The 26,130-nt window shown below is 38.4% G+C and overlaps 2 non-coding genes across 2 annotated transcripts; one reads left to right on the top strand and one right to left on the bottom strand.

The window, feature by feature from the left end:
* The first annotated feature begins 311 nt into the window (after nucleotides 1-311).
* Nucleotides 312-418, top strand: LOC141662786 (small nucleolar RNA R71). Its single transcript, XR_012550879.1, has one exon. It is a non-coding gene; the product is annotated as a small nucleolar RNA R71 (small nucleolar RNA).
* A 14,167-nt stretch (nucleotides 419-14,585) lies between these two features.
* Nucleotides 14,586-14,692, bottom strand: LOC141662212 (small nucleolar RNA R71). Its single transcript, XR_012550336.1, has one exon. It is a non-coding gene; the product is annotated as a small nucleolar RNA R71 (small nucleolar RNA).
* Nucleotides 14,693-26,130: the final 11,438 nt, after the last annotated feature.

Here is a 26,130-nt window from a genome sequence, read left to right as displayed (position 1 = left end):
CTGCACAAAGCTCACAAACCATAGCTATTTGATTAACTCCATACGTAGCCAGAGAATCAACCTTCATTGATAGCGCTTGGAGCTGGGCTGCAATAGCGGTGGCTGCATCAATTTCCAGAATACCTGCTACCTTGCCTGACATCATCCTCTGAGTTGGGTTTTGATGCTCATTTGCAGTCATCGTCTCGATAAGATTATACGCCTCAGTATAGCTTTTAGCCCATAAGGCGCCTCCAGCTGCTGCATCGAGCATGGGCCGAGATTGGGCCCCCAAACCATTATAGAAACCAGTGATCACCATCCAATCCGGCATTCCATGATGTGGATATTTTCTCAACATTTCCTTGTAGCGTTCCCAAGCCTCGCACATAGATTCTGTAGGTTGCTGCGCAAACTGAGTAAGAACACTCCTCATAGCAGCAGTCTTTGCCATTGGATAAAACTTCAACAGAAACTTTTGCACAAGATCTTGCCACGTAGTGATGGACCCAGCTGGTTCAGAATGTAACCAGTCTTTAGCCTTATCCCTCAGTGAGAATGGGAAAAGCCTCAACTTGATAGCCTCATCAGTCACGCCATTATACTTAAAAGTGCTGCAGATCTCGACAAAATTCCTTATGTTCATGTTGGGGTCTTCAGTTGCCGCTCCTCCAAAAGAAACAGAATTCTGCACCATCTGAATAGTGCCCGGCTTGATTTCAAAGGTGTTAGCTTGAATAGCCGGATGAAGGATGCTTGACTGAATGTCATCAATTTTAGGCCAAGAAAAATCCATAAGAGCTGGATCAGCTTGAACAATACGATCTCCCATGTTTACTGGTTCTTTCTGCTCAGTTACTGAATCCGAATCCTTAAAATCTAACTTCTCCGGAATATCAAGAACTTCGTCTGTCTCCTCAGCTGTATCTAAAGTCCTCTTGCGAGCACGAGAACGAGTTTGCATAAACGCTTGCTAAAGTACCTGAAACACAACCGAAAAGAGTAAGTAACTACTACGTCCTAATCACTGAGTCCTAATGACCAATGATGGTAAGTACATAAACTAAACAAATACGCCGAGTCCCCGGCAGCGGCGCCAAAAACTTGTTAGGGTAAAAACACGCACTAATATTCACGCAAGTATACACGTTCGCAAGTAATATAGAATACTTTCTAGTTCGTTCCCTCAGAGACTCAGACTAAATTATTGTCTAATTAAACTCACTCACCAATGTATGATTACTTCTCAATGTTAAGATAATAACACTTAAAATTGTTGATTAAATATTAACTATAATTAACTACTTAATTAACCACTTAACTAACACTTCAATTTATCAATAATAAAACACTCATGAGATCACAACTTTATTATTACTTCCTTCTATAGCCATTGTTATTACCTTTAACATGTGACAGTGATGATATTAATCTAATAACACAAAACTGATAAAAGCCAACTTTCATTGTACTAATACCATTCTACCAAGCATCCACAATTAAGATAGAAGTTGAATAGTCATCAATTATGTTGGGTTCCTATATGTCTACAGAAATTGACAACACAACGATTTAAGCACAAGTTATTCTTTTTGATTACATAGGGCAAATAAAACTGTTAGAGTTACCCACTAATCATGCACAACGTACATGAACCTATGCTAGCATGGCAAGTTCTAAATCTCAAGATCCACCGTCGCTTCACAAGAGATTAACACCCTATCTTATATGTTCGCGACGCACATAAGACGAATACGCACAACCAATACTAGATATCAAGCAATCATCACACACTAAAGTATTAAACAATTAACTAAAGAATTCCATAATAAATCCGTTGCAACCCCATGATCACGATTAGCCCATAATAGAACTTATCGCCATCATGGGTTCATATAAAATCATGATAAACAAACACAAGAAAATAATAACTAAACTAATTATATTAAAACAGAGTACGTCACAAGAGTAAATAAGTCAAAGCAAGAAAACTAGCATCCAACGTTACAACAAAACAAGAATCACAAGAAAATATGCTTCCTCTTCGTTGCGGTGTGCTAAATTGGTCTTCTTCCTTATCTCCTTCGCTTCTTGCGTAAAACACAATCTAAAACATAATCCCCTTAATACTCTCTGTGAAAACGTCTCAAATCTACCTATATAATAGTCCAATAAAACTCAGATTACATAGAAGTTGGAAGCCAAACAGAAGTAGAAGTCTAAAATAATTTATCTTTTTCCCCGACCCTGCGCGGCCGCTCAGCATAGCTGCGCGGGCGCGCAGGTTGCTGCGCGGCCGCTCAGCATTGCTGCGCGGGCGCGCAGGCCTCTACTGGAAAAAATCCAGGTTTGCTCCATTTCTTCGCCGTAATCTGCCCATTCCTTTCCTCTCGCAATGGTGAACACATGTCAAGGCTTATTCTTGATGATTCCTCCCCCGAAATGCAACTAATACCCTGAAATGCATAAACACTAGAAAAATGCATCAAATACACAAAATACTTGATTTCAAGACACCAATTTAAGCCATTTTAAGACGTTCTAAGTGGTATAAAATGCCACTTATCAGAAATCAACACACATTATTCATTTTCCATTAGCCTTCTTTACCATTACAAGATTCACCAACCATCCTGGGAACTATATTTCTTCAATGAAATCAGCCTTTAAGAGCTTCTCAACTTCTTTCTTGATAGCTTCCTTCCTTTCAGGGGAAAAACTCTTTTTCTTCTGCTTTACGGTCTTTCGATTTGGATCTACATTCAACTTGTGGGTGATCAACTCTGGGTCTATACCGGGCATATCTACTGCCGACCATGCAAACACTTTGTTATTCTCTTGCAGGAACCTTACTAACTTTCCTCTAAGGGGCTCCTCAATAACACTCCAACGAAAGTTACTTTTTCGGGATCCTCGGGAGCCAAAGGGATCGAGATTAAATCTTCTGCCGATTTTCCTCATTTCTCATCAATCTCATAAATATCTAGATCTTTGATGGGAAAGACCTACCCCCTACTCCATCTGCCCTCAGTGAGGCTACATAACAGCTTCAGGACATCTTCTGGTCTCCTCTTTCTTCTCCTATTCCGTCTCTGGTTGGGAACTTGATCACAGAATGGTAGGATGAAGGGACTGCCTTAAAGGCGTATATACATGTTCTTCCCATGATCGCATTATATGTTGACCCGACCTTAACAACCACAAAGTTCAACATTTGTGTGGTTTGTTTTGGCTCATGTCCCATTGTTAGTGGTAGTTTTATTATCCCTTCAACCGGACATTAGACTCCAGCGAAACCATATATCGGCATATCAATCGGCGTTAGCTGTGAATCATTGTATCCCATTCTTATGAAGGTATCATAGAGCAAGATGTCTACCGATGCTCCGTTTTCCACAATAACTTTCTTTACCGGGTTGTTACCTATGATAGGTGTTATGACTAGGGGATCGTCATGGGGAAACTTGATCCCTTCCAAGTCAAAGTCATCAAATACCATTGTTACTCCTGTCTTGGCCCTCTTGGGAGCTTCTCCAATGATGTCCATGACTTCTCTAGAATAAGCTTCCTTGAGTTTTTAGATGATCCAGCTGCAGTCGGTCCTCCAAAGATTGTATTTATCACTGGTCCTCGGGGTTGGGGATTTCATCTCCGATCATCTTGATCCCTCATTCGATCATTGAAATTCCTTCTTCCATTATTCTTTCTTTTTTCTTTCTCCCCATCTCCAGTATACTTGCTCAATCTTTCTTTCCGAATAAGGAATTTAATTTCGTCCTTCAGTTGTCAGCACTCATCGGTGTCATGACCAGAATCCTTGTGAAACTTACAATATTTGCTCTTATCTAGCTTAGCAGGATCAGCCTTCAAGGGTTTAGACCAATGAACATCCCTATCTCTCTCGATTTCCAATACGATCTGACTTCTAGCAGCATTCATCCTAGCATATTCAGTAAACTTTTGTCTAGGTCCCCCTTTCTTGGGTGGTGAATCAACGCCTTTTTCAACTCTAGGATACTTGTCCTTGGAATTGTATTATTGGTCTATTTTACTCTTCTTTCTACCAGTGGGATCATTGTTTCACAGTGTTTTCCATGCTTTCCTCAACTTGGATATATTTCCCTGCCCTACTTTGGAGCTGTAGCATATTTTCTGGTGGCCGCTTGGCAAAAGACATTTTGAAGAACTCATCCTTGGTCCCTTGTTGCAACACTATCATAGCTACCTTGTCATCAAGATCTGAGACTTTCAAAGACTCCTTTGTGAATCGATTCAAGTAGTCCCTGAGAGACTCCTTTTCACCTTGCACTATGTTGTGCAAGACATGCCTGTATCATAACAAAACTAATTCAAATTGACAACCCTAAGAATTAGTTGTATGATAATCTAAATTTGTATTGTGTACTATATTACTTGAGTCTATAAAAATTTCAAATTAGACTGGAGTATTTTTCTGTAAACAGTCTCAAGCCTAAGAATAAACTCTGGAAGAAGATCAGGAAGATCATGCCTCAGAGAAATTATGAGGAAGCTTGGAGTTAAATAAATCTGTTTTAGGAAAAATGTTTTAAGTCAAGATATCTACAAGTTACAGATCAAGTCATATAGAGAAGTCATTCGAGAACTCCAGAATGACTTATCGAGAAGTCCAAAACAGTTTATAGAGAAGTCTCAGAGATATCGACAAACCAAATGAAGACATAAAGATTGGAGATATCGACAAGTCAAATTATCATTAGAGATCTCATAGATATCTACAAGTCAAAATGAATATAGAGATCTCTGAGATATCGACAAGTCATTTCTGCATTAGAGAACTCAAAGATATCGACAAGTAATAATGAAGATGTAAACATTGGACATATCGAAAAGTCAATTTTCTCATTAGAGATCTCAGAGATATCGACAAGTCAAAATGCCTAAAGAGATCTCAGAGATATCGACAAGTCATTTCTACATACAGAAATTTGGAGACCTCGACAAGCCAAGTTCACTTATAAAGAACTCAGAGACCTCGACAAGTCAAAGATACTTATAGAGAATTAGGAGATCTCGATAAGCCATTATACTTATTGAGATGCTAGTTCTCTATAGAACAAACTGGAGATCTCGATATGAAGCTCAAGTACAGAATGCAGACAAGTTAAATATTCAAGATTATCAATCAAAAAATGATCTAATCACTTAGATTGAAAAGTCTAAAAAGCAGCATGAAGAGTACAAGATCAAAGGCCAAGATTAACTGACAAAGGAAAGTCACAGGATTTACATTTACAGGATTTGCAAAGATACACTAAGCCAGAAATGGAAAGCTTTAGAGATAACTTAAAGTAGGGTTTTGTACATCTTATTGCATGCTGTGTAAACTTGTGTTTACTAATCTATAGAGTAAACGCCGGTCCTTTGCTTTTAAACTGTATCAAACAGATCTAGTTTTTCTTGTAACTCTCTCAAGGAAGAAGCTGAGTTCCTCAATTACAAAGAACCCAGGATTTGTAGCAAAACAGTAGCTTGATTTTAATTTAAAATTAAGTAAGTTTTAAAATATTGTGTGCACTGTTTAATTTCAGTTAACATAATATAATTGTATTTCTAATTTTAGCTTTGTGCACCAAGTAACAAACATTCAAAAAGCCTTAAAATTATCCAAAACACATTCACCCCCGCCTCCGTGTTGTACTCATTACCTAACAAGTGGTATCAGAGCAAAATCTGAAAGCAAACAGATTAAATATCTTGGAAGAATGAATACACAGAAGATTAGCAGTATAAAGATATCAGCCTTTGATAAGACTAACTACACGTTATGGAAAAAGAAGATGCTGTTATTTCTAAGGATGGCCAACCCCCTGTATATACAAATTCTGAAGAATGGACCTTTTATTCCTATAATTAAAGAGTCTATAGAATGAGACATGGTCATCCCACATTACTATGGTCCTAAAGATCGTTCAAAATACACAGACATTGAGAAGGATAAAGTTTCTTTTTACAGTGGTCTGCAATTAATTTAGATAGAGTCACTTGACAATGTCATGTACAATAATATTGTCAATTGTGACACATCAAAACAGATATGGGAGAAAATAGAGATTCTGTTTGAAGGTACAGAGGAAGTTAGATCCAACCAAAGAAGAATACTGGTGTCTCAATATGAGGGTTTCATGGCTAAACCTAAAGAAATCATAACTAATGTCTTTGAAAGATTCAACAAGCTGATTAATAACTTGCAGCTTCATGACAAATACTATGAAGCTGAGGAGGTTAACTTGAAGTTTTTGCTCACCCTTCCTGACCATCTAGAACAAAGGATTTCAGAAATAAGAGAAGGGAAAGATTTGAGCAGAATGACACTAGAGGTTTTGTATGGCATACTAAAAACCTATGAACTGGAAATGATCCGAAGAAAATCTTTAAGAGCTGGTCAAAGGCACACTATTGATAGTTCAAGTGCACTAGTGGTTAATGACAGCCAGTCATCTGATGATGAACTAGAAATCCAGACTCTAGTTGCTTCTTGTAGTTAGCAAAAGAACAAGGAACCACAAAAGCAAGTTATTCTTGAACTTAAAAAGGATGAATTCTATATCTTGGATGAACTAGATGAGTTAGATCAGTCCATGGCCTACATTAGCAAGGAAATTTTCTAATATTAGAGTAAAGAAGCCAAAGTTCTTCAAAAATAAGGGCCAAACATCTAACAAGGACAACAACTAGAGAGCAAAGGCACAATACAACTATGGAAGCAAAAATGGTTACAAAACAGTTTCCGTTGACAGGTCAAAGATCATGTGCTTTAATTGTGATGAATTGGGCCATTTTGCTACAGAATGCAGGAAGCCAAAGAAAGTGAAAAAGGACAAGGCATATCTTGAATTGAAGAGGCTCTTCTGAGAAACCAACATGGAAAAGCTTATATTACAGAAGGAAAGAGTTAGGATGATTCATATAATGATGATGATGATGATGAGGAAGTAGGAAACTATGCACTCATGGCCTTGGAGCAAGGAGAGTCATCCTCATTAAAAACACAGGTACCAACTCTTACCACTATTGATTTAGATGAAAGTCAATATAAGGAGACTATTGAAAATATGAGCTGAGAAATGTTCCACATTCATACTAGCATGGTAATATCTACTAAGAAGGTCAGTAGGTTATCAAAAGCTAATGAGAAGCTTGAGAGTGAGAAACAAAAGTTTGAGCTAATGCTTGTAGAGCTTGAGACAGTCAAGCAAAAAAATGAATATCTAAAGAACAAGCTCAAGTGTGCTAGTGAAATAGAATCTGTGTTAAGAGAAAAGATAGAGAATAATGAGGTGAAATTGCAGTCATTCAAAAATGCATCCCAGCTAGTTGGTTAGTACCATGAGAAGAATAAGCCATGTGCTAACATAGCTATTGGCTTGGATTATAATGTATTGAACAATAACAAGAAAGTTGAAGGTGATAAGGGAAAGGTAACAACAAATGAAGATGTCTCAGCTATGCTGAGAAAGGTTGATTCACCACTGTTCAAAGCATGTGAAGTCAATTTCAGTGAAGAGGAGTTGATTATAAAGCAAGAAATTGTTGATGAGGATAATGAGAAGAAATGCACAGAAACAACTCCAACTTCCAAAGCTGAGAAGAAGCCCATGGTAGACCAAACTCCCAAGAAACCAATAAAGGAAGTTAAAGCTGAGAATGCAGGAAAGAAAAAGAAAAACAGAAATGGGAAGGTTGGATAAACAAAAGCACCAACTTTGCATTTGTTGCAGATGCTCATAGAAAACAATGTCATAAATGTGGCTCTACAAATTATCTAACTCAACTTTGTAAAAAGGCTGTTAGTGACCCAAGATTGGAAGCATTCAAGTATAATGAAGCAAAAGCCAATGATCCCTACTCATTCGGTGACAAGTTTGATTGCATACCTTGTAACATGAAAGTAGTGATAAGTTGCCACAAGTTGAGAGTAGATCTTAAGGAATTCATTATTGAGTCCTCAGCTAAAAAGGAAAATGCACATCAATCAATGAACTCCATTCTTTCTGAATCATCAAATTCTACTTCTGACAAATCTGTTACCAAGAAAAAATTTCCCAACATTGCTTGGATTACTAAACACACTTAATCTTTATTGTGTGCAGGGAAAAGTGAAGAAGGTCATATGGATCATAGAAAGTGGATGCCCAAGACATATGACAGGTGATATGGCCCTGCTATCACAATTTGAGGAGATGGCTGGCCCATTAGTGACTTTTAGAGACAACAACAAAGGTTTCACAATGGGATATGGCAAGATAATTTCTGGAAATGTTGTCATTGAAGATATAGCACTAGTAGCTGGTCTTGAGGTGAATCTCCTGAGTGCCAGTCAATTTACAGATAGAGGATTCAATTTTTTATTTGATAAAGGAGAATGCCTAATTATCAACAAAAAGACTAGTGAAACTGCTTTGAAAGGAGCAAAAAAAGGAAGCTTATTTGTTACAGACTTGGACTCAGCAAATGAGGATGAAATTTATTTTTTCTACACCAAGGCATCCGAAGAACAAAGCAAGTTATGGAATAAAAAGCTCTCTCGCTTGAATTATAATGCAATAAATACTCTAGTCAAAAAGGAGTTAGTGAGAGATATGCCAAATCTGAAGTTTTCTCAAATTGAGGTCTATGAGGCTTGTCAAAAAGGAAAAATGAAGAGATCAAGTCACAACAGTAAAACTGTGAATTTCATAGTGCACCTTTGTAACTTATTCACATGGACTTATTTGGACCAGTTAATGTCTTTTCAATTTCCAAAAAGAAATATGCATTTTCGATGGTGGATGACTACTCAAGATACACATGTGTAAAATTTATGTATTCTAAAGATGAAACTCCATAAATTATAATTAAACACATCAAGAAGATTGAGAAATAAGCTGAAGATCAGAACCGTGTGAAAAGATTGAGGAGTGACAATGGTACAGAATTAAAAAATGTAACTATAACTGAATTCTGCAAAGATAAGGGCATTGTTCAAGAATTCTCAGCAGTTAGGACACCTCAACAGAATGGTGTTGTTGAAAGGAAAAATAGAACATTAGTGGATGCTGCTAGAATAATATTACAAGATGCCAAATTACCAACAAGTTTTTGGGAAGAAGTTGTCAACACTGCATGCTACACTCAAACAGATATCTCATTAACAAGAATCTTGGCAAATCACCCTACTCAATCTTATCTAAAAGAAAACCTACTGTGAAACATCTTCATGTGTTTGGAAGAAAGTGTTATATTTTAAAAGACAACTCTGAATATATGGGAAAATTTGACTCTAAAGTTTTTGAAGCAATTTTTCTAGGATATTCATTGGAGAAAACTGCCTACAAACTCTATGGGCTTGAATAAAAGAAAATTATGGAAAGTACGGATGTGACGTTTGATGATGACAAGTGTCCAGGCTTGGAATGCCTTGATGAAAATGACGCTGAAGCCCTTAGATTTGAAAATCTCAACATTGATAGTGATTCTGAGGATGAAGCTGAAGTCAACACAAATCACATAATGGATGTAGAGTCAACTGAGCAAGTGAATCATGAGAATGGAAGCTCATCTCAAACACCTGAATTTGATAGCACAAACTCAGGGGGAGAAAGAGGAGAAAGTTCTGCAAGTCATGCCAATGGTGATGAAAATGCAGAAAATTCAAGTCAACAAACTCACACCAGGAAATGGGATATAAGTCACACAAGAGAAGCAATTTTTGGTGATCCAAATGTTGGAGTGAGGACTAGAAGTGCAACTGCAAATGAATGTCTTCATGCATATTTTCTTTCACAAGTTGGGCCTAAGAAAACTGAGGAAGCTCTACTTGATCCTGATCGAATATCTGCTATGCAAGAGGAGCTACTTCAGTTTAAAAGAAACAAAGTTTGGGAGTTGGTTCCTGCATCAAAGAACATTAGTGTTATTGGAACAAAGTAGGTGTTCCGGAACAAAATGGATGAAAATGGAATTGTTACCAGAAACAAAGCAAGGTTGGTTGTAAAAGGCTACTCACGGGAGGAAGGAATTGATTATGATATAACTTTTGCTCCAGTTGTAAGAATTGAAGCAATGAGGATCTTTCTTGCATTTGCTGCACACTCAAATTTTAAGGTGTATCAAATGGATATGAAGAGTGCATTCCTTAATAGTGAGGTGGAAGAAGAAGTTTATGTGCAACAACCACCTGGCTTTGAAGATCCAAAATTTCCAAAATTTGTGTATAAGCTACTCAAGGCTCTCTATGGACTAAAGCAAGCACCCAGAGCTTGGTATGACATACTATCAGAAATCTTGATTAAACATGGATTCACTAGAGGTACAATTGACAAGACTCTCTTCTACAAGCAGCATGGTGATGAAATGATCATAGTTCAGATCTATGTGGATGATATCATATTAGGTACAACTAATGAAAAGCTATGTCAAAGATTCTCAAAGCTCATGTAGAGTGAATATGAAGTGAGTATGATGGGAGGATTTAGTTACTTTCTTAAACTTCAAGTCAGTCAATGAAGTGATTGGATTTTCATCAGCCAAACTAAGTATGTCAAGAATATATTAAAGACGTTTGGAATGGTTGATTGTTCACCTGCATCTACACCTATCTCTACACCTACTAAGTTGGATGAAGATAAGAAAGGAAAAAGTGTAGATATTTCAGGTTATAGAGGAATGATTGGATCTTTGTTGTATTAAACTGCTAGTAGACCAGACATTATATTTGCAACATGTCTGTGTGCAAGATTTCAATCCAATCCAAAGGAATCATATTTGATGGTTGTAAAGAGAATTTTCAGATATTTAAAAGGGATTCAGATATTTAAAATGGATTCCAAATTTAGGATTATGGTATCTTAAGGGAACAGGTTTTGAAGCTGTTGGATACACATATGCAGATTTTGCTGGATGCAGGGTTAACAGAAAGAGCGCTAGTGGACGCTGTCAGTTTCTTGGATAAAGACGTGTATCCTGGTACAGCAAGAAACAACAATCTGTATCAACTTTCATAGCTGAGGCTGAATACCTACCTGCTGGAAGTTGCAGAGCTCAAGTGCTTTGGATTAGAAATCAGCTAATGGATTATGGCTTAGTGTTACACAAAATTCCAATTATGTGTGATAATACAAGTGCTATATTTATTGTGGCTAATCCAGTTAATCATTCTAAAACAAAGCACATTGATGTAAGGTACCATTTTATAAGAGAACATGCTGCAAATGGTACAATTGAGCTTGTTTTTGTTCAACAGAAAAACAATTAGCTGCCATTTTTACTAAACCTTTGGATGAAGCAACTTTCACCAGACTTGTAGGTGAAATTGAAATGCTAAATTCTTCATCTTAAAGGAAAGAACTCAGCTAATGTTTTGCAGTAGATTGATTTCTAGTAAATCAAAACTAATTTGATTTAATTGGAAATTAACTGGAATGTGAGTTATAAATATTTCAGAAATCTCTATATATATATATTTTTCAAAATTCAAAACTTAGCTTGGAATTTTTTAATTCTAAGAAAATTGTCTAAGTGTCGATTTGCATTTTCAATATGTGAAATTAGCACAAGACAAGACAAAGTCAAAAATAACAAAAGCATTTAGAGAACTGAGTTCTCGTAAGTCTAATTGACTTCTCGACAAGCCATTTTAAGACTTCTCAATTGAGTTCTCGATAAGTCATTTTTCTGACTTCTCGAAGGACTTCTCGACAAGCTTTATTATAACTTATCGATAAATCATTGTAGAGTTCTCTATAAGTGTTAACTCACAGAGTTCTTTACAAGTATAGATTTTAGACTTATCAATAACTCAGAACTGAGATAATTTAATGTAATAAATTATTTTGATAAAATACTTTTGACAAAATCAATCTGATTTTATTTTGATTTATTCAAATAAAAATTGGAAACAATTCAGTCCATTGAGGACAAACTGGGTATTTATTTGACGTCTCCACAAGTCATTTTCTAGTTCTCGATAAGAGTCAGGAAAATGACATATCGATATGTATCTATTCTCACAATATAACTTCTCGATAAGCAAATTCCAAACGTCTATTTTTAGTTCTCGATAAGTCATTTACCTTTTACTATAAATACCCAGACATCTCGACATATACCTCTTTACGCCTTTGAGATCTCTAAGTGACCTAATTTTTCCAATATTCAACTGCTCTCTCTCGTTTCAAACTCTTTTTCTCTAATTTTTCTTACCCACTCAATTTTACTCCTCTATAATGGCACTAAACAATGTTAGAGTTGCAATCCCCAAGGATGAAACCAACTATCTCGCTTTTACAGATACTAATCAAGCTTCTTATAGTTTCAAGGGGTTTGTTAAAAAAAATTCTGAGTCTTATCTTGCAGGAGCTCTAACTGCCAATCACATCCTTTACTTGGATGTTTTGCATGAATTATGGAAAACAATTGTAGTGAGGACAGTTGTGCATGACAACTATGTATCTATTGTGGTGCACTGTGTTGAGTGGCATTTATGACACTTTATTATGCTTTAATAAGATTTGAATTGGTGTATTTGTACTCAAGTTGTTATGTGCTTTAATGCATTTTCTAGTATTTTTGCATTTCAGGTACTATTCAGGTAATCAGGTGAATTAGCATTATTTTTGTGCTAATTTGGTGTCTAGGTGGTGTTGGAATAAAAGCTCGTGGAAAGCTGGCTCGAAGCAGCAAGTTTTAAGAAGAAATATGAGTTTTTCCCAGAAGGACGGCGCGCCAGTGCTGTGATAGCGCGCGGCCGCGCCGGGGTTCCAGAAATGCAGCGCGCCCGTACTATGATAGCGCACGCCCGCGCCGAGGTCGAATTTCAGAATCCTGTTTATATTACAATTCTAAAAGGGAAGCTTCCAGATTGTTGAGGGCTGCTATATATATTTATATTAGGTTGTTTTTAATAGATAACAAGTCAGAGACGGACCAGAGCGCAAGAAGAAGACGGCAAGAGACCTTTAGCACAAGTCAACAAAGGCGAAGACGATCTAGTTTATTCTTGTGAATCTTTATTTTGAGTTGTAATTTGGATGCTTGTTTCTTTTTTTTCTGAACCTATACTCTTGTTTGTACTTGGTTTTATTTATTCGTATAAAGACTACGTTTGTTATATCATGTTTTCATCGGAACCCACATTGATGATGAATCCGATTATGGGCTAATCGTTATCGTGAGGTTCTAGCAGATTTATTTATGGATTTCTTTAGTTAAATTGTTTGATGTCTTAGTATGTGGTGATTGTATGATATTCTAGTATTGGTTGTGCGTGTTCGTCTTATGAGCGTCGCGAACTTATAAGATAGCGTGTTAATACTTAATAAAGCGAAAGTGAATTTAAGAATTTAGAACTTGCCATGCTAGCATAGGTTCATGTATTTGTTATGCATGTTTCGTAGGTAATTTTAACCATCTTACTTGCCCTATGTAATCAAGATAGAGAACTTGTGCTTAAACCATTATGTTGTCAAATTCTATAGACATATAGGGTCTCAATATAATTGGTGCCTATTCAGCTTCTATCTCTTTTGTGGATGTCTGGTAGAATGGTACTCGTGCAACGAAAGTTGGCGTTTATTAGTTTCATGTTATCTGATTAGTGTCATCACCATTGCATGCTAAGGTTAAGGATAATAAGGCTATTGAATGAAGTATTTAATGAAGTTAGAATCCCATGTTTGTCATATATATCAATTCGGTCAATCTTAATCTCGTAGTTATAATTGTTAGCATAATTCTTAGTTATAAAAAATCTCAATTTGTTATCAGCTTAGCATTGGATAATAACCATACATTGTTGCTTAGGTGCATAAATTAAATAGTTAACCAATACAATCTCTGTGGGAACGAACTAGAAAAGATTCTACACTACTTGTGAACTGGTATACTTGCGTGTATTATTAGCGTGTGTTTAGCGACTAGCAAGTTTTTGGCGCCGCTGCCAGGGACTCCAGTGTTAATTTATAGTTTATGTGCTTTCCATCAGTGGTCGTTAAATTTCATTGACTCGGACATTGTTACGTATTTGTTCCCTGTCTAATTTCAGGTACTCTAGCGAAGGGGTATGCATACGCGTTCGCGTACTCGTGAGAACACTGGATAAAGCTGAGGAAGAACTTGTGGTAGTTTGTAAGGAAGTTTTTGAGGAAGAAAAGAAGGTAGAAGAAGAAGAGAAAGTTGAAGAGCCAATTGTAGTAGCTATGGGTGATCAAGCGGAAAATCCGAAGGCTTTGATGGACTATTCTAAGCCTTAGATTAATGACATTCAGTCTAGCATCATTAGACCAGCCATCAGGGCTAATACTTTTGAAATCAAGTCAAGCACGATCCAGATGATACATAACTCAGTTCAATTTGGGGGTTCTCCTACTGAAGTCCCCAACATGCACATCAGGGATTTCATCAAGATCTTCGACACTTTCAAATTCAATGATGTGACTGAAGATGCTATCAAGCTACGACTCTTCCCATTCTCTCTGAGGGACAAAGCTAAGTGCTGGTTACACTCTCTACCAGTAGGGTCTATCACAACTTGGGAAGATCTCGCTCAAAAGTTTCTCACTAAATTCTTCCCCATGGCGAAGACAGCAGCAATCAGGAATGCTCCTACCTACTTCGCGCAGAAAACTGGAGAATCTTTGTGTGAGGCTTGGGATCGATATAAGGAGATGCTAAGGAAGTGCCCACACCATGGCATGCCTGATTGGATGATTATTAACTACTTCTATAATGGATTGGGTCCTACTTCTAGGCCCATGCTTGATGTAGCATCAGGAGGAGCCTTGTGGACTAAGAGCTACGATGAAGCCTATAAATTTATTGAACTGATGGCTGCTAATGAGTACCAGAATCCTTCCCAGAGACTGACTCAGGGGAAAGTAGCAGAAATTCTGGAGTTGGACACAGCAACTGCTATCGCTGCCCAACTTAAGGCTTTGACAATGAAGGGGGACACTTTGGCTAATTATGGAGTTAATCAAATCACTAGTGTCTGTGAGCTTTGCGCTGGAGCCCATGAGACTGATCGGTGTGCAATTTCTAGTGAATCAGCTCAGTTCATGAGCAACTTCCAGCGATCGCAGGAACCTATGCCAGCCACCTATCATCCTAACAACCGCAATCATCCTAATTTCAGTTGGAGCAACGCTCAGAATGTGGTTCAACAGCCTTATCAGTAGTATCCAGCTAAGCAGTACAACCCCCTGGTTTTCAACAACCACGGTATGCACCAAGACAACAACTTCAACTCCAACTAGCTAATGAAAAATCTGAATTAGAGGAGTTGAAGCTTATGTGCAAGAATCAAGCTGTTTCTATCAAGACCTTGGAAAATCAAATTGGAAAAATTGCCAATGCCTTGCTAAATCATCAACCTGGTACATTGCCTAGTGACACTGAAATTCCAGGAAAGAAGGAAGCTAAGGAGCAGCTAAAGGCAATCACTTTGAGGTGTGGGAAGATTGCGAATCCCGAACAAACTCAAGAGTTGACTGAAGAAGCTGGGGCTGAGGAAGAAGCAAAGCAGTAGGATGAAGAAGTGAAGTCAAGGAAGATTACTGTTGAGCACACTCCTCCTGAGGGTAATACAGGGGAGAAATATATCTATCCCCCACCACATTTTCCTAAGCGGTTACAGAAGAAAAAGCTAGACAAGCAATTTGAGAAGTTTCTGGAGGTGTTCAAGAAACTTCATATCAAAATACCTTTCACTGAGGCTCTCGAGCAGATGCCTAGTTATGTAAATTTTATGAAAGGTATTCTATCTCGGAAGGTGAAGCTAGATGATTTAGAGACTGTCACTCTCACGGAGGAATACAGTGTTGTGCTGTAGCAGAAGTTGCCTCCAACGCTTAAAGATCCAGGAAGCTTCACTATTCCATGTACTATTGGAAAAGTGTCTTTTGACAGATGCTTATGTGACTTGGGAGCTAGCATCAATTTGATGCCTTTGTCAATCTTCAAGCAGTTGGACTTACCTGATCATAAACCAACTTATACGACTTTGCAGTTAGCCAACCGTTCTATTACATATACGCGAGGTATTGCGGAGGATGTCTTGGTCAAGGTTGATAACCTCATCTTTCCAGCTAATTTTGTAGTTCTTAATTTCGAGGAGGACAAGGAGATTCCCATAATCTTGGGAAGACCTTTCTTGGCAACTGGCCGAACCTTGATTGTTGTTCAGAAGGGTGAGCTTACAATGCGAGTGTTGGATCAGGATGTTATTTTTAATGTGTTCAATGCTATGAAATTTCTTACTGATAATGAGGAGTGCTTAAAAGTGGAGTTGGTCGATTCGGTGGTCACATCGGAACTTGATCAATTGTTAAGGTTTGATGCCTTAGAAAAATCCTTATTGGGGAATTTAGACAGTGAAGATGACGAAGGTGAAGAGTAATTGCAATATTTGAATGCTTCTCCCTGGAAAAGGAAGATTGATATGCCTTTAGAATCTCTTGGAATGGAGGAATTGAACAAAGCTCCTAAATGCCTCAAGCCTTCTATTGAGGAACCTCCATCTCTTGAGCTTAAGCCTTTACCTGAGTATTTGAGGTATGCATTTTTAGGTGATGCATCTACTCTGCCTATTATCATTGCGTCTTTCCTTTCAGGTTGTGATGAGGAAAAGCTTTTAAGGATTCTGAGAGAGTTCAAATCGGTAATTGGATGGACTATAGCAGTTATCAAGGGAATCAGCCCTTCTTACCGTATGCATAGAATTCTGTTAGAGGAAGGTAGCAAGCCTACAGTCGAGCAACAAAGAAGACTTAATCCTATCATGAAGGAGGTAGTGACGAAGGAAATTCTAAAGTGGCTAGATGCAGGGATCATCTATCCTATTTCTGAAAGTTCTTGGCTAAGCCCGGTTCAATGTGTGCCAAAGAAAGGTGGAATTACTGTGGTACCAAATGAGAAGAATGAGCTTATTCCAACACGAACAGTCAGGGGGTGGAAAGTCTGCATGGACTATCAAAAGCTGAACAAAGCCACTAGAAAGGACCATTTTCCATTTCCTTTTATTGATCAAATGCTTGACAGGTTGGCTGGTCATGAATATTACTGTCTTCTGGATGGCTATTCGGGTTACAATCAGATTTGTATTGCTCTAGAAGATCAGAAGAAGACTACCTTCATTTGTCCATTTGGTACTTTCGCCTTCAGACGAGTTTCTTCTAGTTTGTGTGGTACACCATCCACATTTTAGAGATGTATGATGGCCATCTTTTCTAACATGATTGGCCAGAATGTGGAGGTGTTCATGGACGACTTCATGGGCGATTCTTTTGATGAATGCTTGCAGAATCTGGGACACGTTCTCAAGAGGTGTGTTGAGACCAATCTGGTTCTCAATTATGAGAAATGTCATTTTATGGTGCGACAAGACATTATTCTCGGGTATAAGGTTTCTAATAAGGGCCTAGAGATGGACAAGGCCAAAGTGGGGGTCATTGAGAATCTCCCTCAACCTATTTCTGTCAAGGGAATTCACAATTTTCTTGGTCATGCGGGTTTCTACAGGCGTTTCATCAAGGACTTCTTGAAAATTTTAAAGCCTTTGTGCAGTCTGTTAGAGAAAGATGTTCCTTTTAAATTCGATGACGAGTGCCTTGCAGCTTTTGAGACATTGAAGAAGAGTTTAATCTCAGCACATGTCATAACTGCACCTGATTAGAATGAGCCTTTTGAGATGATGTGTGATGCAAGCGATTATGCAGTTGGAGCAGTTCTTGGGCAGAGAAAGAACAATATATTTCATGTAGTCTACTACGCTAGTAAGACTCTAAATGGTGCTCAACTGAATTACACTACTGCGGAGAAAGAACTTTTGGCTATTGTCTACGATTTTGAGAAATTTCGATCTTATCTACTTGGGACTAAGGTGACAGTTTTCACTGATCACGCCGCCATTCGATATCTCGTCTCAAAGAAGGACTCGAAGCCTAGATTGATTCGATGGGTTCTTTTGCTCCAAGAATTTGAACTAGAGATCAAGGACAGAAAAGGAACTAAAAATCAAGTTGCTAATCATCTCTCATATTTAGAGAATCATAATGCTACTTCATTGGATAAGACATTGATAAATGAGTCTTTTCCCGACGAGCAACTGCTAGGAGTGAAAGAAGAAGAACCGTGATTTGCAGAAATTGTGAACTATCTTGTGAGTAATATCATGGCCCCCGACTTATCTTATGCTTAAAGGAAGAAGTTTTTTCATGAGGTGAAGTGGTATATGTGGGATGAGCCATTTGTTTTTGGCCAAGGAGCTTACCAAATCATCAGGAGATGTATTCCTTACAGCGAAACAGGGGGAATCTTGCGAGATTTCCAATCAATGGCTTATGGAGGACATTATGGTGGAGAAAACACAGCAGCTCCTATTCTTCAAGCAGGTTTCTTTTGGCCAACATTGTTTAAAGATGCTCATCAGTTCGTTTTGAAATGTGATCGATGCCAACGTGTGGGTAATATGTCTAAAAAGGATGAGATGCCTCTTAATGTGCTTCTCGAGGTTGAGGTCTTCGATGTTTGGGGAATTGAATCCATGTGGCCATTTTTCTCATCTTGTAACAATCAGTATATCTTGTTGGCAGTTGATTATGTGTCGAAATAGGATGAAGTTAAGGTGTTGCCAACAAACGATGCGAAAATGGTGCTTCATTTTCTTCACAAGCAAATATTCACAAGGTTTGGAACTGCAAGAGTCATAATCAGTGATGAGGGGTCGCATTTTTGCAATCGCAAGTTCACTGCTATGATGAAAAGGTATAATGTGAATCATCGCATTGCTACGGCTTATCATCCTCAGACAAATGGTCAAGCTAAGGTATCTAACAGAGAGATCAAGCACATTTTGGAGAAAGTGGTATGTCCATCACTGAAGGATTGGTCTTTAAAGTTTAATGAAACTGTTTGGGCGTATAAAACAACATATAAGACTCCATTGGGAATGTCGTCATTTCAGTTGGTTTATGGTAAGGGGTGTCATTTTCCTGCGGAGCTCGAACATAAAGCATATTGGGCTTTGAAGAAATTGAATCTGGACTTGGATGCAGCTGGAAAGAAGAGGATGCTTCAGTTAAATGAACTTGACGAGTTTCGACTTTAAGTTTATAAAAACAACAAGATGTATAAGGAGAAAGTCAAGAGGTGGCACGATCGGGGTCTAGTGCTCAAGAAATTTGTGCCAGGGCAACAAGTTCTTTTATTCAACTCTCGTCTCCGTCTTTTTCCTGGAAAGTTGAAGTCAAGATGGATAGGGCCCTTCATAATCAAAACTGTATTTCCACATGGAGCGGTGGAAATTTTTTAGAATCTTTCGGGCCAAGCATTAAAGGTAAATGGTCAACGGTTGAAGCATTATTATGGTGACACGGCAACCCGCGAGGTGGTTAGTGCCGTTTTATAGTCCACTTGATCTCAAGATTCTACGTCGAGCTAGCGACGTAAAAGAAGCGCTTCTTGGGAGGCAACCCAAGTTTGTTGTACATTAGTAAGTAGAGGAAGCAAGAAGAAAAGAGAAAATCACAAAAAATCAAAAAAAATGAAAAAATTCAGGTTTGACTACAGAAGCCTGTTCGGACAGCGCGGGGCCGCGCCATTTACACAGAAACACCGCGCGCCCGCGCTGTTACAGCGCGCGGCTGCGCCGGTTTGGCAGAAGTAGTGCACATCCGTTCCATCCCAACGTGCGGCCGCGCCGTGTCCCGATTTTGGAAAAAATAAAAGGCAGTTTAAGGGGGGTAACGGGAATTTTGTCCCAAAATCAATTCCTAACCGAATTTTACTCCCCCATATCCCATAATTCCCTCTCCAAATCAAACCCATTACTCCCATTTTCCCATAATCAAATCCCACTTCTATTCCATATCTAATTCTCTTTTCACCACCTATATACATACACCCTATAAATAAACTTCTTCACCAATTCACAAACTCGTAACACAAATTCTCTCTCAAACACAACTCTTATTCTCTCTAATCAATTTCCATGGAACCCAAGAGACAAAGAACTCAAGTCAATAGCAGCGCCACCGATTCTTCAACTTCGAGTGGTGTGAGGCCCAGGTTTTCTACTCCCGAGGCTGAGGAGGAGTACGCGAGGCTTATCGCGAAGCCTATTGCTAAGGAGAGAGGGTTCCTTCCATCTGGGAGTGATGGTAAGCTTTTAGAGATGATCTTGGAGATGGGTTGGGTTTCTTTTTGCGAGGCACCAGCCGTTGTGCCTATGAGTGTGGTTCGTGAGTTCTATGCGAACGCTAAGGCCGAGAAGAATGGCTTCACTGTGGTGCGAGGAAGGACGGTGGAGTATAGTGCAGTGGCTATTAGGACAGTAATTGAGCAGCCCGCGAGGAAAGTGGGGAAGGATACCTGGAATGATAAGACTCCAGAGGATTTTGATCTGGATCTTATTATTGCTACTCTATGCCGGCCCGACATACATTGGAAGATCAAGAGGGGCATAGCCGCCGAGTATTCTACGTTCCCGGCATCCGGTATGAATAGGTTTGCCCGTGCATGGAAAGCCTTTATATGTGCTAATATTATGACATCTTCGTATGTGCATGAGGTTACTATGGAGCGTGCACGTCTTTAATGGGGCATTCTGCAGGGTGATTATGTAGATTTGGGGATGGTGATATATCAAGGGATTCTGAGGTTTTTGAGGGGGAGCACTACGGGGTCTATTCTGTATGAATCAATGATGATAAAGCTATGTGTGGCAGTTTATGTGCATTGGCCCACACATGAGCAGTTACAGATTCCGAGTGCTCCGATCGATAGAACTACTTTGACTATGATGCAGGAATGGGATGGAGGCAAGCCCGATCTGAAGGGGCTTGAGTATTCTTTTGACCACCTACCTGGTGGGAGGCCAGCTGCTGGTCAGGCGAGCAGGACTGCATGGAGATCTCAGTTAGGAGATGATGGAGGACCATCGAAGCAGCAGCATGAGGTAGCAGGAGCGGACATGGGAGCTGGTTTGAGCTCGACGCAGTATAGGCATCTTGCGAGGATGATGGATGCGATGCACAACATCCATAGTCATTTTGCACAGGATCTCACCCAGGCACTTAGGACTGCGTTTAGAGCCACCGGAGTTGACATTCAGTGGCCAGTATTTGGTGAGGACTCTGTATATCCGCCTCCTGACACACCTGACACTCCACCCCTTGAGGGTGAGGATTCTGATTCAGAATAGGTATGCCTGATTCCTTACTATTACCTTCACTGAGGACAGTGAATATTTTAAGTTTGGGGGTAGTAGTTGAAGGAATATGTTTGTATGAGTCTTATATAGTTTGCATATTCATGATAGTTTAGTTCATATAGTTTGTATTTCTTGCCATGTAGTTTTTTTTATTTTGGTAGTTTTTTTGACATTTTGTTCATGTAGTTTCATGTATTTGCATTATAACATGATCCCTTAGATAATTTTTCCGATTGACTTGCGATATTGATGCTAGTGTAGTGATGTCGTATTTGGTGATGTTGAGTCTTATTGGATTGATTTGCATGCTAGAGACACTTGTATTTCACTAAGTCTTATAGGTTGCTAGAGTGCTAGATCATGATCATGGTTTGTTTGATTTGTCGAGGTTTAACCGCTTGTTTATATGTAGAATTTAGGGTATTCTCTTAATAATAAAAGACATGGATATTTAAAAATTGGAGAAAATTGGATTTCATTGCTAGTTATGTGGCTAGGTGTCAAATGGCTAGTAGCCGGCTCATATTTTTATGAGTAGTCTAGGGTTAAATGAGATGGAGCGAAACGCACTCATTCAGAAATTGTAAAAAAAAGAAGAAAAAAAATAAGTGTTATGTATAATTGATCACAAATGGGCTCTTTAGTACTCGAGTTATTAAGTTCTTAGAGGACTTTGTTCCTAGTGACCTAAGGCTTTTATGGTCTGGGATCCGCTAACCTAACGTTTGCTACATGGATACTATTGTATAAGTCTTTTGTGGACCTCACTTATTACACGATCAAATAAGCATATTTGTATTATTTTGTAGTAAATAAAAGCATGAATCCGTATAAACTCCAATATAAGAATTAAAGTATTATAAATTATTTTGAGTCTAGCTTTTTATTTTATTTATAACCTTGCGATTGCCTTGATGAGTAGTGAGTCATGATTATTGATCTAGTTGCGATAGTATATCTGTAAGCATCTTCACACACGCACGTCTCTAGTTTGTAGGTTGAATTGTATGATTTGATTAATCTTCATGCGAATAACTGTATTTTTTGATATGTTGCTCGTTGGTTGGTTGAGTTATTCTATTTGGGATCGTTGCATTCATGTAGTTGCATTCATGCATTATTGTTTCTTGTTCTTTGAGTCTGTTTATGCTTGAGGACAAGCATCGATTCAAGTTTGGGGGTATATTGAGTGGCATTTATGACACTTTATTATGCTCTAATAAGCTTTGAATTGGTGTATTTGTACTCAAGTTATTATGTGTTTTAATGTGTTTTCTATTGTTTTTGCATTTCAGGTACTATTCATGTAATCAGGTGAACTAGCATTGTTTTGGTGCTAATTTGGTATCTAGGAGGTGTTGGAATAAAATCTCGTGGAAAGCCGGCTCGAAGCCGCAAGTTTTAAGAAGAAATCTGAGTTTTTCCCAGAAGGACGGCGCGCCCGCACCGTGATAGCGCACGGCCGCGCCGGGGTTCCAGAAATGCAGCGCGCCCGCGCTGTGATAGAGCGCGCCCGCGCCGAGGTTGAATTTTAGAATCCTGTTTCTATTACAATTCTAAAAGGGAAGCTTCTAGATTGTTGAGGGCTACTATATATATTCATATTAGGTCGTTTTAAATAGATAACAAGTAAGAGACGGACCAGAGCGCAAGGAGAAGACGACAAGAGACCTTTAGCACAAGTCAACAAAAGCAAAGACGATCTAATTTATTCTTGTAAATCTTTGTTTTGAGTTGTAATTTGGATGTTTGTTTCTTATTTTGTTGAACCTATACTCGTATTTGTACTTGGTTTTATTTATTCGAATAAAGACTACATTTGTTATATCATGTTTTCATCGGAACCCACGTTGAGTCCGATTATGGGCTAATCGTTATCGTGAGGTTCTAGCGGACTTATTTATGGATTTCTTAAGTTAAATTATTTGATGCCTTAGTATGTGGTGATTGTAGGATATCCTAGTATTGGTTGTGCGTATTCGTCTTATGAGCATCGTGAACTTATAAGATAGCGTGTTAATTCTTAATGAAGCGAAAGTGAATTTAAGGATTTAGAACTTGCCATACTAGCATTGGTTCATGTATTTGTTATGCATGATTCGTAGGTAATTTTAACCATCTTACTTGCCCTATGTAATCAAGATAGATAACTTGTGCTTAAACCGTTATGTTGTCAAATTCTATAGACATATAGGGTCTCAATATAATTGGTGCCTATTCAGCTTCTATCTCTTTTGTGGATGTCTGGTAGAATGGTACTCGTGCAACGAAAGTTAGCGTTTATCAGTTTTGTGTTATCTGATTAGTGTCATCACCATTGCATGCTAAGGTTAAGAATAATAAGTCTATTGAATGAAGTATTTAATGAAGTTAGAGTCCCATGTTTGTCATATATATCAATTCGGCCAATCTTAATCTCGTAGTTATAATTGTTAGCATAATTCTTAGTTATAAACAATCTCAATTTGTTATCGTCTTAGCATTGGATAATAACCATACATTGTTGTTTAGGTGCATAAATTAAAGAGTTAACCAATACAGTCTCTGTGGGAACGAACTAGAAAAGATTCTATACTACTTGCGAACTCGTATACTTGCATGTATTATTAGCGCGTGTTTAGCGACTAACACACTGCTCTGTTGGAGGACAACAGGTGGAGTTTAAAGAGCAAGATGTGATTCAAGCTTTTGGCATTCCAACTGAAGATATGGTGGAGGTTCCAACACAGGATGAGCTAGCTGAGTTCATGGACTTCATCAACTATAGTGAAAGAATCAACCTGGATAGCCTGAACAAGAAGTACCTAAGGAGGAAATGGTCTTTCTTGTTTGATTCTATCAGAAGGGCTTTTACTTGCAGAAAGACAGGATATGACAATATATCAAGTGTGGTCTAGAAGCTAGTGTTCTATATAGCTCACAACAGACACTTGAATGTTGGTCTATTGATCCTGGAAGAACTTAGCACCAGGCTCAAAATTCCCCTAGCTACAAGAGGTAAGGAAATTTTCTTTCCTAGATTTATAATGTCTACTTTAAATCATAAAGTGCATGACATTCATATGCTTAATGGTATAGATAGTACTAAAACAGGAAATTGTAAACAAGTGTCCAAAGTTCTATTTGGTTCACTTCTTACTAAAAATAAAGTACTTGTAAGCCTTAAAATCACTCCATTTATGATGGAGAGATTTAGCACTTACCCTTACCCTATGCCTGACATGAGATCTAATGTTGAACCTAGTACAACAATGGCTCATGTCCCTGTAGAAATACAAATACAGAACAACCAACAGGGGCCTTCCCAAGCTGAAACACTTCTTTCTGTACCACTAGAAGCTAGGAAACCAACCACTTCATCCTCTCAAAAGGGTGAAGTGAGTAAAAAGAAGAGAAATTAGGCACATTTAGCTGTAATATAAATGAAAGTGGTGAGGACCAAACAGAATAAGAGTCACCCTTGGTCAAGAAAACAAAGAAGGTAAAACAAACTGAGTTGACCACTCAAGCCACCTCTGTATTCTCTCAAAAGGATGTGGTTGTAAAACAGGGATTAAAACAGACTCTAGGGGCATCCTCTCTACAGGGTGTCTCTATTGAAAAAATCACTCTCCCTTGTGCACCCTATAAAGAGTCTGCACCAACACTTTAAAAAATTCAAGTGTATGAGAGAAGAAATAAGGATGGCACACACAAAGAGAGCACATCTTTTGAAGCTCCCTCATCTACTCAGAGGGAGCTTCCAACACTCAGTTTTGAGATTCAACATCTAATTTCTTAAATTTCTTCCTCATTTAATCAAACTCTTGAATCTGATTCTCAAGAGTTGCCAACATCAAGTGATATGGTTCAAGAAACTATGCTTACCCAGGAACCAAATTTAGTTGGTGAGAGGCTACATGATGGGGTAGACCTTGATGACACCAACACAAACACAGGGATTTCATCATTTTTCACTGAAGACCCTGTGGTAGTTACAAATGCACCTTTATGTACAAATCAACCTTCATAGGTTGAAAAGTTTAAGGGTAGTACTCCTAAGGGGGAGCTATCTAAATCATCTTCAATTCAATTAGAGGTTTCTCTTGAAGGAACAATTCCCCTCAAAACCCTAGCTGAGATTGCACTCACAATTGAAGCTAGGAGTTCAATTGCCAATGATCCTGCTATTGGGAAGGCAAGTATAGAACAAAAAGTGCAAGCTCACTGCAAAATGAGCAAGGGTTTGAGACTAGAGTACATGACAGTAACCTAGTTAACTCCCCTCCAATTACAATGGAGGTTCCCACCACAACAACCCTCTAACCCAATCTAACAGTGGTTACAAAATGCTCAATCCCAACCAAACACTGTGGATGATCTTCTTGTTGATCAACTCTCAGGCCTTGCAAATATCACATGACATATGCTCATAACATCTATGACAAATCAAGACTATCAGAAAATTCTACTCACTTATAATGAAGATGTTAAAAAGCAAAAGTAGAAGATAGTGAATGAAGTTGAGCATGATGGCAATGTGGATGCTTGGCTATCCAAGGACTTCACCTTAGAGATGGATGAGGTTTTGGCAAGGTTCAGAGAGGAATATGTCACCATATTGGGGAGTAACGCCAAGATCCTCGCTTCACAGGAAGTGTATAATGCAGTCAATGAAGTCTACAAGGCTCAAATCAAGGCTTTTTCACCTCTTTGGTAAAGCACTACAGGTGACTTTGATTGGTCATCAAGATAAAATCAGAAAGATGGTGAGGGAGAAGATGGATGATATTATCCCTTCACAAGTTCAGATCAAATCAAAATTCAAGACCTTTGCAGAACAGATGGCAAGATTTGATCTTACTACAGTGGATGTAAATATTAAAAATCTAAGGCAATCTTTTGTGGCTTTGAATGAGGTGGTTCAACAACACATCACAAATTTA

This window comes from Apium graveolens, chromosome 5 (genome assembly GCF_009905375.1).
Source record: "Apium graveolens cultivar Ventura chromosome 5, ASM990537v1, whole genome shotgun sequence".
Lineage (NCBI taxonomy): Eukaryota > Viridiplantae > Streptophyta > Magnoliopsida > Apiales > Apiaceae > Apium > Apium graveolens.
This window is presented reverse-complemented; position numbering and strand designations above follow the sequence as displayed.